The sequence below is a fragment of the Ursus arctos genome, unplaced genomic scaffold (assembly GCF_023065955.2).
Source record: "Ursus arctos isolate Adak ecotype North America unplaced genomic scaffold, UrsArc2.0 scaffold_4, whole genome shotgun sequence".
Taxonomy (NCBI): domain Eukaryota; kingdom Metazoa; phylum Chordata; class Mammalia; order Carnivora; family Ursidae; genus Ursus; species Ursus arctos.
In genome coordinates, this window is record NW_026623056.1 from 3,172,160 (window position 1) to 3,188,606 (window position 16,447).

Genomic DNA, 16,447 nt, shown 5'->3' on the forward strand with positions numbered 1-16,447 from the left:
ATCTTCATAACTCGGATGTAATTTAAAAATAAAATTCTGAAAATGTGGGGTTTTGTGTTGTTACACCCATAATATTAAGTAATTGTGTATGGATTAAAATATACCTAGAGCAAAAGAGGCAGAAGGGCATTCTCCAAAATAAATATGGCCCTTTGGGTTTTTTTCCTCTTTAGAGCTTATTCTCAAAGTATTCTTCATCAGATACGGTTACAGAACAAGGTTTTTGTCTGTTTGTTTCAGTGGTGATATTATTATGTTATTGTCATTTTCTTACCATGCTGAGTTGAAAGAAAATTTTTTTCTAAAATCATTTGTTGGCCTATCCCAAAATGTACAACAACCAAAGTCAACACACTATCCATATATCCTTGTTATATATGGGAGATACCTAACTACATTGATATCTATGTATTTATTTCCCTGTTTGTACTCTATTTGTAGCTGCTTCTTTTTGGGAGGAGGGGTGGTGGGATGGTGGGGGAACACCCCAGTGAACCCTATTCTCCATTACTCTCACATCCTCAGATGAAGCAGAGATGCTTCAAACATACCTACCGCCAGGTTCTCTGGAGTTTCATTTGGTCATCACAACATTTAAATTGGAAGGACTTCTGAAAGAAATAAAAGTCTGCCAGGAAGGAGCTGCTGGTTATCTCTAGTCCTTTTGAAGATTTAGAGAACTAGATTATGATTTATTGTTTACAAAATTTAAATTACTTATATATAGCTTCACCAGCCACAGAATCTTCTCTCTCCATGAAGGGATCTGGCTTTCAATTCTTCATGTTAATTGAAACACATCAATTATCTCCATTGAAAATAAATTTTATTCTTTTAATTAACTGATATCAAATATGAAGAATCATCCCTGCTTTTCTCATCTCATACTAATTTCCTGGTTAGTTTGGTGATACTTTTTAACACATCTTTGATCAAATAAACTTCTATACAATTAGGATAAATGTATTCTTGTTAAAGATTCTTCAAAATTATTAAATAAATAAGAGATTTGGATTGAGAATTTTAGATGACTGATAATTAAACCAAATTTCTGAGAAATGGAAGGTTTTGACATTTTTCTTTGACTATAACATTAAGTGTATCACGAAAACAATCATAATTTAAAAAAATCAGTTAATCCGCTACTTTATGTCTTGGTGAAAATTAAGATCTTTGAGGTAACACTGGGTGTGATATTTATGATTGGAAAGAAGTGAGTTCCATTATGGCGTTATCAAACCCCTGAGGGTGAGAATTGGATGTGCCATAAGGAGAGCTCCTTAGGGTTCAGCTCAGACTCCCAGACATTCAGGGTTACAGCCTACTCTGTTTTGACAGATGGCTCCTTTATGTGCAGGGCTTCTAAGTGGACATGTTGCAGATGTGGAATGTACTTGAAAAGGTCAAAAATTCATATTGCTTTATAGCCCTCGGTGGTTAAGTTTTAGAGGGCAAGGATATATTTTATTTATCTATATATCTTCTGACACCTAGTGCAGTGCTTAGCACATATGAAGAATTTAGTAATTTTTGACAAACAAATGAGTGAGTGAAAGAATTAATGAGTTAATGAATGAACACTTTGTTTTACTTAGAGGTTACCAGAGCTATTTACAAATCACATGGCAAATACCCAGCATGTAGATAGTAAAGGGAAGTAGACTCTGTTAGTGAACCACAGAAGTTAAAGGCTAGAGGAAAAATTGGAAATCTTGACATTTATATGCAAAATGTCATCTTCATGCAGGTGACTCAAATCTACTTCTCCAGTCTTTCTTTTTGGGCACCAGAGCATCAGCCAAATGATGAGACAAGAATTGGGTTCTTTCTTGTTAAGTCTAGAATGGAGCAAGCAATTCCACATCACCTGAAATCTGGGTTCAGGGGTCCTGCCTAGCAGAAGAGAAAAGCTGAGGTCCAGATACCAGAAAGAAAAAAAATAAATACCAGGGATCAAAGGGTGAAAAGAGAAGCCGGGTTGAGAACACAGAACCATGACTTTTAAGCTTGTTAGACACAAGGGATCACAGCAAAGTAGGTTATTAAGCATGGGGGAGGGAAGGGATGGAGTCCTTAGCAGTTGCCTCCAATTCCAGCCTGTGGGTGTGTCCCAATTCAATGAGCTCACTGATGAGGTATGTGGAAAAATCAAGCAGAACTGACAAAGTTATTCCAACCTGGTCCTTTACGGATGTGTAGCCTCACATTTCTGATTGCATGCTGGACTTTCTCCCCAGAGTGTTTCTTTGGCACTGCATATTTAGCATATCTAAAATGAAAAATCGCTCCTCCTGTATTTATCGTCAGAAAAAAAATAGTGCAAGACTTGGAAATGGGCAAAAGAGATTACAGGGTATCTTTCCTCTCACTGGAGTGCTGGGCATTGTCTAAGGGGACTCTCTGGGAATTAAATAATTCTATAGGAGTATGTACCTCTGATTGACCTTCTGTCGACTAGGTTATTTTACAACTCTGAAGACAGAAGTTAAGTTGTGAAGAACTGGTAGTCATGTAAAGGATCCTCTGCACAGCAGTACAAAGGAATTTTTGTCCCAGAGACACATATTTGATTATTGCGCTATGGAAAAGATGACCCAAATAATTTTATTGCCTTTTATAATATTAACCAATTTGACAGTTATTAGCAAATTAATTTCAGCACTCTTGATTGCCCTTGTTAGGAATGTGTGTGTTACTGTTTTTTTCATTAATTAATATGTTGAATAAAATCTTAAACATATTCTATATTTACAGAAAAGTCATGTTTTCAACTTTATAAAAATTATACTATTATCTTTGTTATTAATATCTCTACTATGCTAAACACTTGGTACCACTGAGCTTTATTATTCCCTGGCTCTCCACTATATAATCAGTTGTTAAGTTAAATACACCTTACTTCAATTCCCATTTTCTGTATCAATGAGCCAGTTCAGATCCCAGTTATTTTGTACTTGGGCTGATCCAATGACCCAATATCCCCCAAATTTATCTTTCAAATTTGTCTTCCCTTCTATCACAATCCAAACATAAAAGCCAAACCTTTTCACCTAAACTTGGGTCTTCAGGACATTTTCAGTTCACAACCCTTGTTTGACTTCCTATTGGCTAACAAATCAAATTCCCAAGCTTCAGCTCCTTAAAAATAGAGATCCAAGGGATCCTCTTAGCTCTATATTCACTGACACTTATATTAGTTTGCTGTAACAAAATAAAAAGACTGGGTGGCTTACATAGCAGAAATTCAATTTCTCACAGTTCTGGAGGCTAGCAGTCCAAGATCAAGCTGCTGGCAATGTTGGTTTCTGCTGAGGGCTTCTTTTCGTGGCTCACAGATGGTTATCTTATCCCTGTGTCTTCATGTGGTTTTTCCTCTTGTGTCTGTGTCCTAATCTCTTCTTATAAGGACATCAATCATATTGGAGTAGGACTCACCCATATGACCTGATTTTACCTTAATTACCTCTGCAAAGGCCTTACCAATAAGTACAGGTTTGAGGTATTGGGGGTTAAAATTTCAACATATGGATTTAGGGGCAACACAATTCAGCCTATAACACCTCTATAGGAGAGAAGAAGATAAATGTTTGTTGAATGCTTACCATGAGTTATGCACTGTTTTATGATTTCATGTATGTTAAAAAATAGTTGACTTGTTTTCCCGAACAAATCCCAACCCAATTTCTACTTGTAATATATCACCTCTATGGCACTTCATTTTCCTGTACTTTCACATTCTACCTGGTTTTATGATCATTTGTACTTGTGTTTGTTAATAATAGATTGTTAATTCCTTAAAGGTAAGGTAATTATTGACTCTTTTAGTACCCACCTGAGGTGTATGACCTGTTGTCTAGAATATAGATATTTGCTCAATTAAAAATGCAAAGGAAGGAAAAGAAAGTTTGTAAAATGAAAAAGGCAAGGTACCAAGTTTAGTTTTGTTTTGTTTTTGCTGGGGGGGGGGGTAGGGGTGGGAGAGGGTGAGTCAAGGAAAAGAAGCATAAGAAAGGTGTTAGATAAGAGTACAATTATAAAGATTTTAAGTTCAAGACCAATAATATACCACTTGTGGAACCTGGAAGTTCTATTACTTTACCTTTTAATTGATGACATTACCAGTAAATCATATTCCATTTAAATAGTTTCATGCCTTCAGGCAATGGAAAACATAATTTTTGAATCAAAATAATTTTAAGATTGATCCTCATTCCCAGTGTATCACACTGTTTTGAAGATCTGATTCCAGCTAATTTGTCTCCCACAATCAGCTGGGGTGTGGTGTAAGGGGACAATTTACTGTGTTGCAGCAAATATATTCCACAATTCAGCCAATCTGGTCTGGTTTGTGAAGCATGAAAAGATCTGAAAGTCTCAGCTAATGTGCATTACACGTGTCACATTCCCCAAACTGGGCCTAAGACTTGTGAGGGTGTGATCCATAACTCCATCTCCTGCCACCAGACTGTGATATTTATTGCTGTGAAAATTCCCATGACAAATTTGTTTCTGTGGCACATTTACCATTATAAATCGACATGGAGCCATAGATGTGATGGCTTCAGACATAGAAACCCCAGTACTTTATTATTTTTTTCAAGTCTCAGATTTAGGTTGGCTGTGAAATTTTTAGAAGTTCCTATTTCTTTGGGTTATTTTTAAAAAATCCAGCAAATCATTCTTTTAATAGAGTGTATTATTATTCAAACCTTTTCTGAAGAAAAGTTTCATCTGATTTCTAAATTTAACAGTATGCTCTTATCTCAAAATTTTAGTCACCATCCACTTAACGTGTATTTTTCTCATTATTAAGATATTCCAGATGCCTCCTTTTAAAAGAAATCAGGACTAAATATACTAATTTGTACAGAGACTGTTTGGGAGAGGAGTATAAATATGATTTCTCATTAAAGTAAGATGTTCTACATTGAGAATTGTGAAGTTAGATATGTGGCTTCAGTATATGTGGGGCTCTGTGCTATGTCTGAGGGACACAGGAATGAATAGACATTGTGCTGGCTTTCAGGAAGCTTACAGTCACCTGAGGAAAGACACAAATGATCATATAGAAGTTAACCACCAGTTCTCAACTGGGGGTGATTTTACCACCCTCCCCCAACCTGTGCTCCACAGGACACATTGCCAGTTGAGATAGGAATCTGCATCAGGAAGCTAGATATGTGCATATAAAACTTTAGTAGAACACTGGGCTGGACATGTGGATGTGACAGTCATAACACAATAGGTGTTGAAATCAGAAGACCGGTAAGATTATACAGTGTGGATGATGAGGGCATCCAGTGAGGGACACCTGCCTTTAAAAGGAGACAGAGAAAGAGGAATCACAAAGGCAACGAAGAGAAACAATAATACGATAATATTAGCAAACATTTTTAGAGCCCATACTATGTGCAAAAAGCTGTGCTAAGTATTTTACTTACATGAATTCTCATCACTAATTCTCAGCTTTATTGTATAATGATCAAAGGAGGGATCAAAGGTATCAAATGCAACAGAAACCTTCAGTACAGTGAAAACGAAGGTGTTTATAGATTTGGCAATTAAGAGGTCATTGGTGACCTTAGTGAGAGCAGTATTTACAGAGTAACGGAGCTGGAAACAAGAGTCCAGTGGGTAGGAAGGAAAAGGCTGGTGTGGAAGTGGAGATAAAGAAGTTTGCTTTAAATAGAAAGGACAGGAAATGAGTATTTTACTGGGAATACACTAAAGGGTGGACATTGGTTTTTTTGTTTTTAAAGATTTTATTTATTTATTTGAGAGACAGAGCACGAGCAGGGAAGGGGCAGACAGAGGTAGAGAGGGACAAGCAGACTTCCACTGAGCAGGGAGCTTGACAAGGGTTGATACCAGGACCCTGAAATCATGACCTCAGCAGAAGGTAGAAGCTTAACCAACTGAGCCACCCAGGCACCCTAGAGGGAGGGCATTGTTTTAGGATGGAGAGGAGGAAGAAAATAAGAGCATAGACATTGTTTAGACTTTGAGGAAAGAAATAAAGGTTTCTGACAAACATCAAGAGGACTGGGAAGTTTGACAAGAGAGGACAGGAAAAGAGACTTGAGGGACAGTGCCTGGAACATGGCTATGATAGCATACCACTTTCTTTAATCCATCAGTCCACCGGAGCCCCTTTTTGGAATTTCTTCCCTCTTACCCAATTTGGGTTTCTCTAAAGTACTCTTTCAGGAGGACCTCTGAGTGTCTCATTATCTTCACTTATCAGGGCACCACTCTATGAACTTGAATGACATGAATCCTCTACTACCTTCTGCCTTCTCTGTTCCTGCAACCCAGCGAGTTCAGTGCCCAAGGGAAAAATGCATCATGTTGGACCACAGCCTATTTCTGAGAGATGAGGACTCCCCAAGTGAGTGTTACATAATTTGCTTATTCTTTGTGATCATCTTACCACAGCATATTAATGTATATTGAATGTTTCTTTCCATTAATACAACGCTAATATGGGATAATTTTTTCTTCACCCATTATTATCCTACCTCTGCATCTTAGTCTGAGCAGAAGTATGTATTCTATATTATTTCTAGTCTGAATCACTTATTTAACCAAAAATATTGAATATCGCAATATACTAGGTCCTAGTTTGTAGGACACATATGACATGGTTCTGGTCCTTGAAGAGCTCACAGTCAGTAGAGAAGGCAGATAGCTAAATAACCATTTAAAGTGGAAAAAAATAAGTGCTTTAATAGATGTAATATATAAAGTGATTATTCAAGCCATTGCAGTAAGTAACTACACCTCCCTCCCCCATAAAATGTCTTCTACTCAAATACTGAATTACTTTTATTTTTTCAAATGGGCTGTCAAGAATGGAAACACCCCCTTTCTTTGTTTGATGGATTTTTCCCCTCTTTCTTTTTCTCTTTTCTCTCTTTGGTTTTTACCCTGCCAGTTCTCTGCATGGGCTCCTTTTATATTCTGAAATCCCAGTTAAGGGACTTTCTCACTGATTATAATGACATAGGTCTGTTTTCACAGCTGTAATCTTGAAGTTTCTTAATAATACCATATTTTAAACATTACTCTGAAATGCTAGAAGGTTTGAAGGTGCTCAAAAAGTAAACAGTCGGCTCATATAAAAGGGAACAGTTGTAATATAAAACTTTCAACAATTTGTATCAGATCATTGGCACTTCATTGAAAATCTCAAGCTCTTGAAACAACAAAATTTTCCCCCAAGGGGAACTAATTCACTAGACATGCGTATGCATTAGAACCAGATGAAGGTGATGCAGTGAAATTGGAAAGACAATTTCTGAGCTTATTAGAAGCTGGAGACCAAGCATTTGTATTTCTACTGGATTCTTTGGCCTTGGCAAGACTCTTTTTTCCCAGCAGAGCAGATTTTGGGAATTTGCATTTATGTTCATGATCACCTTTGACATCTGAGACTCTGAGGACTTGACATCACATACTATTATTATTATAAGCTGTTAAGCTCAAATTGCTACTTTGGTGTTAACAGGAATGGTGCCACATGGTGAGCATATGCTGTTTGTGAAAGTAAATGGTGCTTTAAGAATGTTTTATTCTCAAAAGGAAGCCTACTAGCAGATAGCTTGTATTCAAACTCTGTATGTTCTCATTTGACCATCATAAACAATGTTTAAAGAGTCAAGGTTGTTACTTGAGAATAAATCAGGGAGCTCGTGAACATGTGGGTGGATATATTCGCTGTAAAGCATGACAGACATTTTCTTCTATGTTTATCCTTTTAAAAATGTATGTATTCCACTTCAGGGCTCCATAGATCTTTCAGATGGTATCTTAATAGAGTTTCCTCAGCACAGAAGTGATTTATTTTTTTCAATGGAAGATTTACTTAAATCTACTATTTAGAAATTTAGCATTATTATAACTGGATGTAGAATTCCTTTACCTTGGACAGACTAAAAAAAAAAAAACTCCCAAGACTAATTAGGCAATTTAAATGGTGAATAATGCTATTTCCCTATGCATTTGCTTTGTGAGTTAAACTGATGAAGATTTAATCTTCTTTTTCACAGTTTCTTTTGTCTGTAAAACTAAAGACCCACTTTTATAAAAGATTTTCCTTTGTTTTGTTTTAGAAAGAGATTTGACACCTGAATAGTAGTGGTAATGAAATTCTCTGTGGGTTAAGCTTCAAGAACGAAATATTAACATGAAACTAATGAGGTATTAACAAATAAATTGAGTTCAGAATGGTAACCATTTCCCTACATTATATGTGATAATAGTAGACTTATGTATGAGTAGTTTAGAGCTTTGCACCTGATCGTTGATAGCCATCAACGCATTCCTAAAAATAAGGCAACTGGGGAAAACTGTAATAAATAATTTCATCAGAATGAGATTATGAACCCCTCAGCTATCACAAGCCTTTTTCCCCCCTTCAAACAATTTTTTTTCTTTTAGAAGGGCGAAAGTTATAATGTGTTATAACCTGAAATTTGAGATTAAATATGAATACAACTGAAATCAAATAAGGAATAATACTTCCCTTCTTATATCTTATATACTCATTCTTCACGGGGAACAGCTGCAGGATACAAACTGCCGGGTTAATCTTCCTTAAGTTGGCTCTCAACAAATAACTTCTGGGTACAAACTGATGGAGGACCATAAAAGACAAGCAAAGGGAGTTTAGATCTAATGCATTAATTGGGAGGGGGCACTATTGACAGTATCAGAGCAAAAGAATGATAATATGCAAAATTTTAAGGACAGTCTGGAAACCAACAATAAAATGGGCACTACAGATTGAGAAGATGGAGACAAAGAGATGGTATTTCTATCACATGGAGAACATGGCACCCACTGAGAAACTTCCTTTTTTACCTGATATGGCTCAAGGCAAATTACAGTGAGAAAGAGCCACTGGGTTTAAATAAAGAGGGTTGGTGACTTTAAGAATGTATTTTTCAGAAAATTATGGGAACAGCTGTCAGCTTAAAGAGAATTTGAAGAAGTTTTCTGGAGATGCAAAGAGATGTAATGGGTATAAGGAATGAGAACTGAGTCAGGGAATGGAGAAAAATGAAAAAGTAGCCAGAGGAAGAAGCAGTGTTTTTTCTAATTTTTTGAAAGCCTGTGAGCAATTCACTGCAATACAAGAGTAATACACAGAGAACATGAATGTGTTAGCAGTGAAATTGGTGACTTTAGGGAGGATTTCAAATTGCTGAGAGTAGAGATCCTAAAATGTCAGTTCCTCAACCAAGTAGCCCCCAAGACTGGGGAGTTCACTATTAAATGTGTAGGCATAGCTTATATTTGGCAATTCAGCAAATATTTTCATTTCCTGATGATAAATCTGTGAATGAGTCTACTTTTTCCCAGGTGACAGGTGTTTTACAAGGGTGGTAAGAGAGATGAACTGGGAGATCCTTTGATTTCCCTTCTAAAGGCAGAAAGAAACTGGAAGGAAAACATGAAAGGAAAACAGAAAGTTCATTAATATTTTCATGAGTCAAGTTTTATGGCCATAGTTGTCCCCAGCAGGAGGGGAGTTCATAGTATTAATGGCTGTTGGGAATTGGGGTGAAGGGAGAAGAGCGGAGATTGAAAGGAAGGATATAGGTCTTCTCTTTGCATACACAAAAGTGAACTAATCTGCTTACATATCAGTAGCTGAGTTTTTATACCGAGTTTCTCTGCAGTTAAAAGCTTTAGATGCTTAGTTTCAAAGACATACAGGTTGACCAGCAGTTTAAAGAATAATAAGTTGTTGGATGATGATCTCAATCTACCACCATCCATTCACTAAACAGAACTCTTAGACCACTAGCAGTAATTATTGGATTTTAGCTTTTAGACACCAGACAGTGGATCATTATCAATAGCAGCTCTGTCATTTGGGAGATGAGGCTACAGGTGAAAGGTGAGAGGGACTTTTCTCTTTGCAAGCTCCAGAAAAGCCAGTCTGTCCTGTAGTCATTAGCCTAGTGCTGTGTGTGTGTGTGTGTGTGTGTGTGTGTGTGTGTGTGCGCATGCGCGTGTACACATTGTTTACTGTAGGTTGTGTATTCCTTTTTATTAACGATCATTTAAATTTGGTCTATAATATGCTAAGTTCTAATTGATAATGTTTTTGGAGGCTCTGGTCCTTCAAGAAGATAAACTAAGCACAGTATCTCTTTCTTCCTTTATCACAGATCTTTACTCTTATTGAAATTCTTCTCTATTTTAAAAGTCAGAATAGAATTTAGTTCATAAACAGCTTACAGAGTGTATTTTCCCAGTCTTTTCTAGTTATGGAAAATATAATACTTGAAAGACAAGTATCTATCACAAATCAAAGTTGATGTTTAAACACAAAAGATACATTTGCCAAATTGCTTCTTCTTCCTGGTGCTCCTTTAGAGACATATGAGTACAGTAAATGGAAATTAAATCTTATCATATGTATGTTTTCTCCCTTTCTGCAAAATTCATTGGGTGTTTTTCTCAAATTTGAACATTTTAGCTTGTATTTTTTCTGGTTTTCAGCTCGAGCGTCTAAGCTCTTATAACCCTTCACTCCCCACTACACCAACTTCTCTCCACTCCTAGTGTTGTGGTCGAACATTGTTTAACTCCCTCCTTTTGAGAATTCATTCTCACTGCTGTTCCTGTTGTCTTTGCTTCTGCCCTGTACTTTTGGGCAAACATGCTGGCAAATCTCTTAACAGTTTGTTATAAACTTACCCTGCAATAACAGGATCAGTGAAGGATACTGTAGTAGGTGCCTAAGACTGAGTGGGGGACGATTAACCATGGATGGCAGGATCAGAATTATCAGACAAATGCTGAGGAAGATAAAAAGTATAATAGTTGGAATAACCCTGAAAGAGTGTATATAGAGAGACAGAGCACAAAAATCTGAGTGCCATTAAAATGTCATTACACTAAGTGTCTGAAAAAACTAGTCGGCTTTAATCCTGACTTTTCTGCTACCAGATAGGTGACTGTTTACTTCACTGAACTTCATTTTTTCTTTTGGAATATAGGCATACCTTGCAGATATTGCAGGTTTTGTTCCAGACCATCGCAATAAAGTAAATATTGCAATAAAGCAAGTCATGTGAATTTTTTGGTTTCCCAGTACATATAAAAGTTATGTTTACACTATACAGTTAGTATATTAAGCATGCAATAGCAATATGTTTTAAAAAAAGATGTACATACCTTAATTAAAAATACTTTATTGCTTAAGATGTTAATCACCATCTGAGCTTTTAGCAAGTCATAACCTTTATACTAGGGTCTCGCCTCAGTGTTGTGGCTGCTGACTGCTCAAGGTGGCAGTTGCTGAAGGGTGGGGTAGCTGTGGCAATTTATTAGTATAAAACAACAATGAAGTTTGCCACATTGATTGACTCATCCTTTTACAAAAAATTTCTCTATAGCAGGAGATGCTGTTTGATACCATTTTACCCACAGTAGAACTTCTTTCAAAATTGGAGGCAATCCTTTTAAATTGCTGCTTTATCAAATAAGTTTATGTAATATTCTAAGTCCTTTGTTGTCATTTCAACAGTCTTCATAGCATCTTTATCAGGGGTAGATTCCATCCCAAGAAACCACTTTCTTTGCTCATCCATTAGAAGCAACTCCTCAACCATAAGAGACTCTTTATTTTTTTTTTAAGATTTTATTTATTTATTTGACAGAGAGAGAGAGAGACAGCCAGCGAGAGAGGGAACACAAGCAGGGGGAGTGGGAGAGGAAGATGCAGGCTTCCCAGTGGAGCAGAGAGCCCATGCGGGGCTCGATCCCAGGACTGTGGCATCAGGCCCTGAGCTGAAGGCAGACACTTAATGACTGAGCCACCCAAGTGCCCCAACCATAAGAGACTCTTAGTCATAGGAAATAAACTGAGGGTTGCTGGAAGAGAGGGGTGTGGTGGGATGGGGTAGCTGGGTAATGGACATTAAGGAGGGCACATGATGTAATGAGTACTGGGTATTGTATAAAGACTGATGAATTACTGAACTCTACCTCTAAAACTAATAATACATTTATGTTAATTAATTGAATTTAAATTAAAAAAAATTTTTTTAAAAGAAACATAAAAAAAGAAGCAACTCCCCATTTATTCAAGTTTTACCATGAGATTGCAGCAATTCAGTTAAATCTTCAAGTTCCAGTTCTAATTCTAGTTCTCTTGCTATTTATAACACATGTGCAGTTACTTCCTTTATTGAAGTCTTGAACCCCTCAAAGTCATCTGTGAGGTTTGGAATCCACTTCTTCCAACTTCCTGTTAATTCTGATATTTTGACCTTTTCCCATGAATCACAAATGTTCTTAATGGCATCTAGAATGGTAAATCCTTCCCGAAATGTATTCAATTTCCTTTGTCCAGATCCATCAGAAGAATCACTGTCTATGACAGCTATAGTCTTATGGAATGTATTTCTTAAAAAATAATACCTGAACATTAAAATTACTCCTTGATCCATGGGCTGCAGAATGGATATTGTATTAGCAGACATGACAACATCAAACTTGTTGTACATCTCCGTCAGAGCTCTTTCTTTGGTCACCAGGTATATTGCCAATGAGCAGTAATATTTTGAAAGTAATCTTTTTTTTTTTCTCCTGAGCAATAGGCCTCAACAGTGGGCTTAAAATATTCGGTAAACCATGCTGTAAATGGATGTGCTGTAACCCAGGCTTTCTTGTTCCATTTAGAGAGGACAGGCTGAGTAGATTTAGCATAATTCTGAAGGGCCTTAGGATTTTCAGGACGGTAATGATCATCGGCTTCAATGTAAAGTCATCCGTTGCATTAGCCCCTAACAAGAGAGACAGCCTGTCTTCGGAAGCTTTGAAGCCAGGTGTTGACTTCTTTTCAGCTATGATAGTCCTTGATGGCATCTCCTTCCAATAGAAGACTATTTGATGTCACTGAAAAATCTGTCATTTAGGGACACCTGAGTGGCTCAGTTGGTTAAGCGGTTAAGCATCTGCCTTCAGCTTAGGTCATGATCCCTGTGTTCTGGGATGGAACCCCCACTGGGGCTCCCTGCTCAACAAGGAGTCTACTTCTCCCTCTTCCTCTGCCCTTCCCCCTACTTGTGCTCTCTCTCTCTTCAATGAACGAATAAATAAAATCTTTTTAAAAAATCTGTTGTTTATTGTAGTTACCTTCATTACTCAGCTTAGCTGGATCTTCTGGATAACTTGCTGCAGCTTCTGCATCAGCACTTGCTGCTTCACCTTATGGAGACGGCTTCTTTCCTTCAACTTCATGAACCAACTTTTTCTAACTTTTCTTCCGCAGCTTCCTCACCTCTCTCAGCCTTTATAGAATTAAGGAGAGTTAAGACCTTGCTCTGGATAAGATTTTGGCTTAAGGGAATGTTGCAGCTGGCTTTTATCTAGACCACTCAAACTTTCTCCCTAACAGCAATAAGACTGTTTTGCTTTTTATCACTTGTATGTTCACTGGAATAGCACTTCATTTCCTTCAAGAACTTTTGCTTTGCATTCGCAACTTAGCTAACTGTTCGGTGCTAGAGGCCTAGCTTTCAGGCTGTCTCAGCTTTCAACATACCTTCCTCAGTGAGTTCAATCATTTCTAGCTTTTGATTTAAAGTGAGAGACATGTGGGGCACCTGGGTGGCTCAGTTGGTCAAGCATCTGACTCTTAGTTTCAGCTCAGGTCATGATCTCATGAGTCCTGGGATCAAGCCTTGCATCAGGCTCCATGCTCAGCACAGAGTCTGCTTGTCCCTCTCCATCTGCCCCTTCCCCTGCTTGTGCTCTCTCTCTCTTTCTCGCTCTCTAAAATAAATAAATAAAATCTTTAAAATAAATAAATAAATAAATAAATAAATAAATAAATAAATAAATAAATAAAGTGAGAGAAATACAACTCTTTCTTTCACTTGAGCACTTAGAGGCCATTGTAGGGTTATTAATTGGCCTAATTTCAATATTGTTGTTTCTCAGGAAATAGGGAGGTCTGAGCAGAGGGAGAGAGATGGGGGATTGGCTGGTCAGTGTAGCTGTGAAAACACACATGATATTTATTGATTAAGTCCACTATCTTTTAAGGGCATGGTTCATGGCAACCCAGAACAGTTACAATAGTGATATCAAAGATCACTGATCACAGATCACCATAACAAATCTAATAATAATGAAAAATTGAAATACTGTGAGAATTACCAAAACTTGACACAGAGACACAAACTGAGCAAATGCTGTTGGAAAAATGACTCCAGTAGGCTTGCTCCATGCAGGGTTGCCGCAAATCTTCAATTTGTGAAAAATGCATATCTGCAAAGTGCGACAAAGTGAAGAGCAATAAGATGAGGTGTATCTAGATCATAACAGCCTGCCAGGATTATGGTAGAGAAAGTATGAATCTTTTTGCAAACAGTGCTTTGAATACCATTTATTCTTAAAACCATATAATGCTGTATCTGTGGAAGAGAACTAAAGCTAGCTTGAGAAGAGCCATGGGGGATCTGATTTTTTTCTTCCTGCCTTTATAATTCAGGCTTGCAAGGTAGCTATGGAATTTACTCTTAATTTGGTTTGAGATCAAGGTGCTATTTTTTAGACAGAGTGACAATTTCTACTTTCTGCTTTTATTAGCTTGACCTTGCTTCCCAATCCAAGTACTCACTTGTTCTTCACTCTCTAAATAGCAGATTCTTTCAGAAGACAGTCTCATTTTCTCTTACCTTGGAGATGGCCATGGTGTTATTTTTGCCCTTGCTTGTCTTCTAAATAGAATATATCCGCCCAACCCACCGTTCGGGTGACCTCATGCTCAACCTGCTTTTGAGCATCCCTCCCTCATTAAGTGGTCCTCTTCAGCCCTCTCAGACTGTCAAGGCAGTGAAATTTTGGTCAAGAAAACCTCTAAGTTATTGAAAAAATGTTCTTCACATTTAATGGTTGGTTCCACAGGAGGTACAGAAGGCTTGGTGCCAGTTCTTCTGCATGTGTGCCGTATGCCATAGCTAAAGGTGTGACTGCTGAAAGACATCAAGATAAAACAGGGTTTTAATCTTCATCCTTATATTTAAATGTTCAGAGGATACCAGTGAAGTGGGTAATTGCAGATTATCAAAGAAGTCTCTTACACATTTCAATTGCCATGTAACTGCACAGTAATTTATGTCAACTCTTAAATTATAAACCTTGGTTGTCCCTGTGCTAATTTATCAGCTAACAAAATATGCATTTGCTGTGACATTTAAATTCTTCACGTAGTTTATGTTTCATCATGCCCTTTTTCTGGGGCCCAATCTGACATATATGATTTTAAGAAGTCAAAGCAGGTGGCCTGAAAATTTTCACTTTGGCATAAACAATGCCAGAGTTCATTCATTCTTAATACTGTTCATGGAAATTTATTGTTTCTTCCTCTGTGATTAATATTTGATATCTAGTTATCTGGGGTGAGCTGGTTTTCTAGGGGCCCCCTCAACTGACCAATGTTTTCTGTAACTGTCCGCTTTCCTTGACATCTTTCTCTGGGTAATTCTCGTCTCCCCTACAATCTCCCTCTATTATTTGCTCATCCAAGTTATTGATTTAGCTTAACTTAGTTTGAAGTATGTCACAGCCCAAGCAGATTTTCTTATAAGGCCATTGGGCATGGGGTTCTGGTCTGTCTGGTTCCACTCTGTCATCCTCTGGCCACAGCCTGTCCCAGAGGTTCACCCTCCTGTTGCTAATCCTTTCAGCAGCCGTAGTACAGAAGAGTTTGCAAACTGGTAGCTGGTAGGTCCAATCAGCCTAAAGAATTCTTTGTTTGGTCCATATGAATTGTGCCAGTATTTAAAGATTGAGGGATTTCCTATGAAATTTACACTTTCTCTTAACATAGCAGAAGATCAGACACCAGGCCTGCTTTCTTCTTGTCAACAATCTTACCCTTGCCCACCACTTACACAATATAAACAGAACATCTATAAATGGCACCTGCTTCACTCATGTATTGGGACAATTTCCTTGTCCCAACAGGCATTTGAACACTTGTGTCATGTACCAAAGTTTAATCAAATAGTGTGGTTTATGTGTGTGTTGGGGGAAGGAGGGATGACATCTAATTTCTTTTATGAATAAGTCATGAAAAGGAATTGGGATCTCTTTTTTGATATACAGAGATCTTTATTGGATGCAAGTGAAAATAGGATATGTTTTCTTCCCATTTTTACAGTATGTTTGTACAAAAATTCATCTTCTATCAAAGAGAGAATTTCTATAGTTTAAACTGCAGGATGATGGACTCCTCAATATCTTAAGCAAGATTCTCATTCGGGTGACTATATTTGCATTGTATCAGGTTGAGTCTGGAAAATTATATACAAATGTTAAAGAAACTACGCAAAGTATTAATGTGTAAAGGGTAAGGGTGTGTGTGTGGGGGGGGGGGTGTAAACTTCTAACGATTCATGCTATTTCTCTCTTTTATTAT

At 37.4% G+C, this 16,447-nt stretch overlaps 1 long non-coding RNA gene across 1 annotated transcript in view; it reads left to right on the forward strand.

Moving 5' to 3' along the window:
• Positions 1-16,447, forward strand: part of LOC125281464 (uncharacterized) — a 234,108-nt gene that overhangs the window by 69,609 nt on the left and 148,052 nt on the right. Inside the window, exon 2 of the long non-coding RNA XR_008957369.1 lies at positions 6,245-6,388. This is a non-coding gene — a long non-coding RNA (uncharacterized LOC125281464). The remainder of the gene's footprint in view (positions 1-6,244; positions 6,389-16,447) is intronic.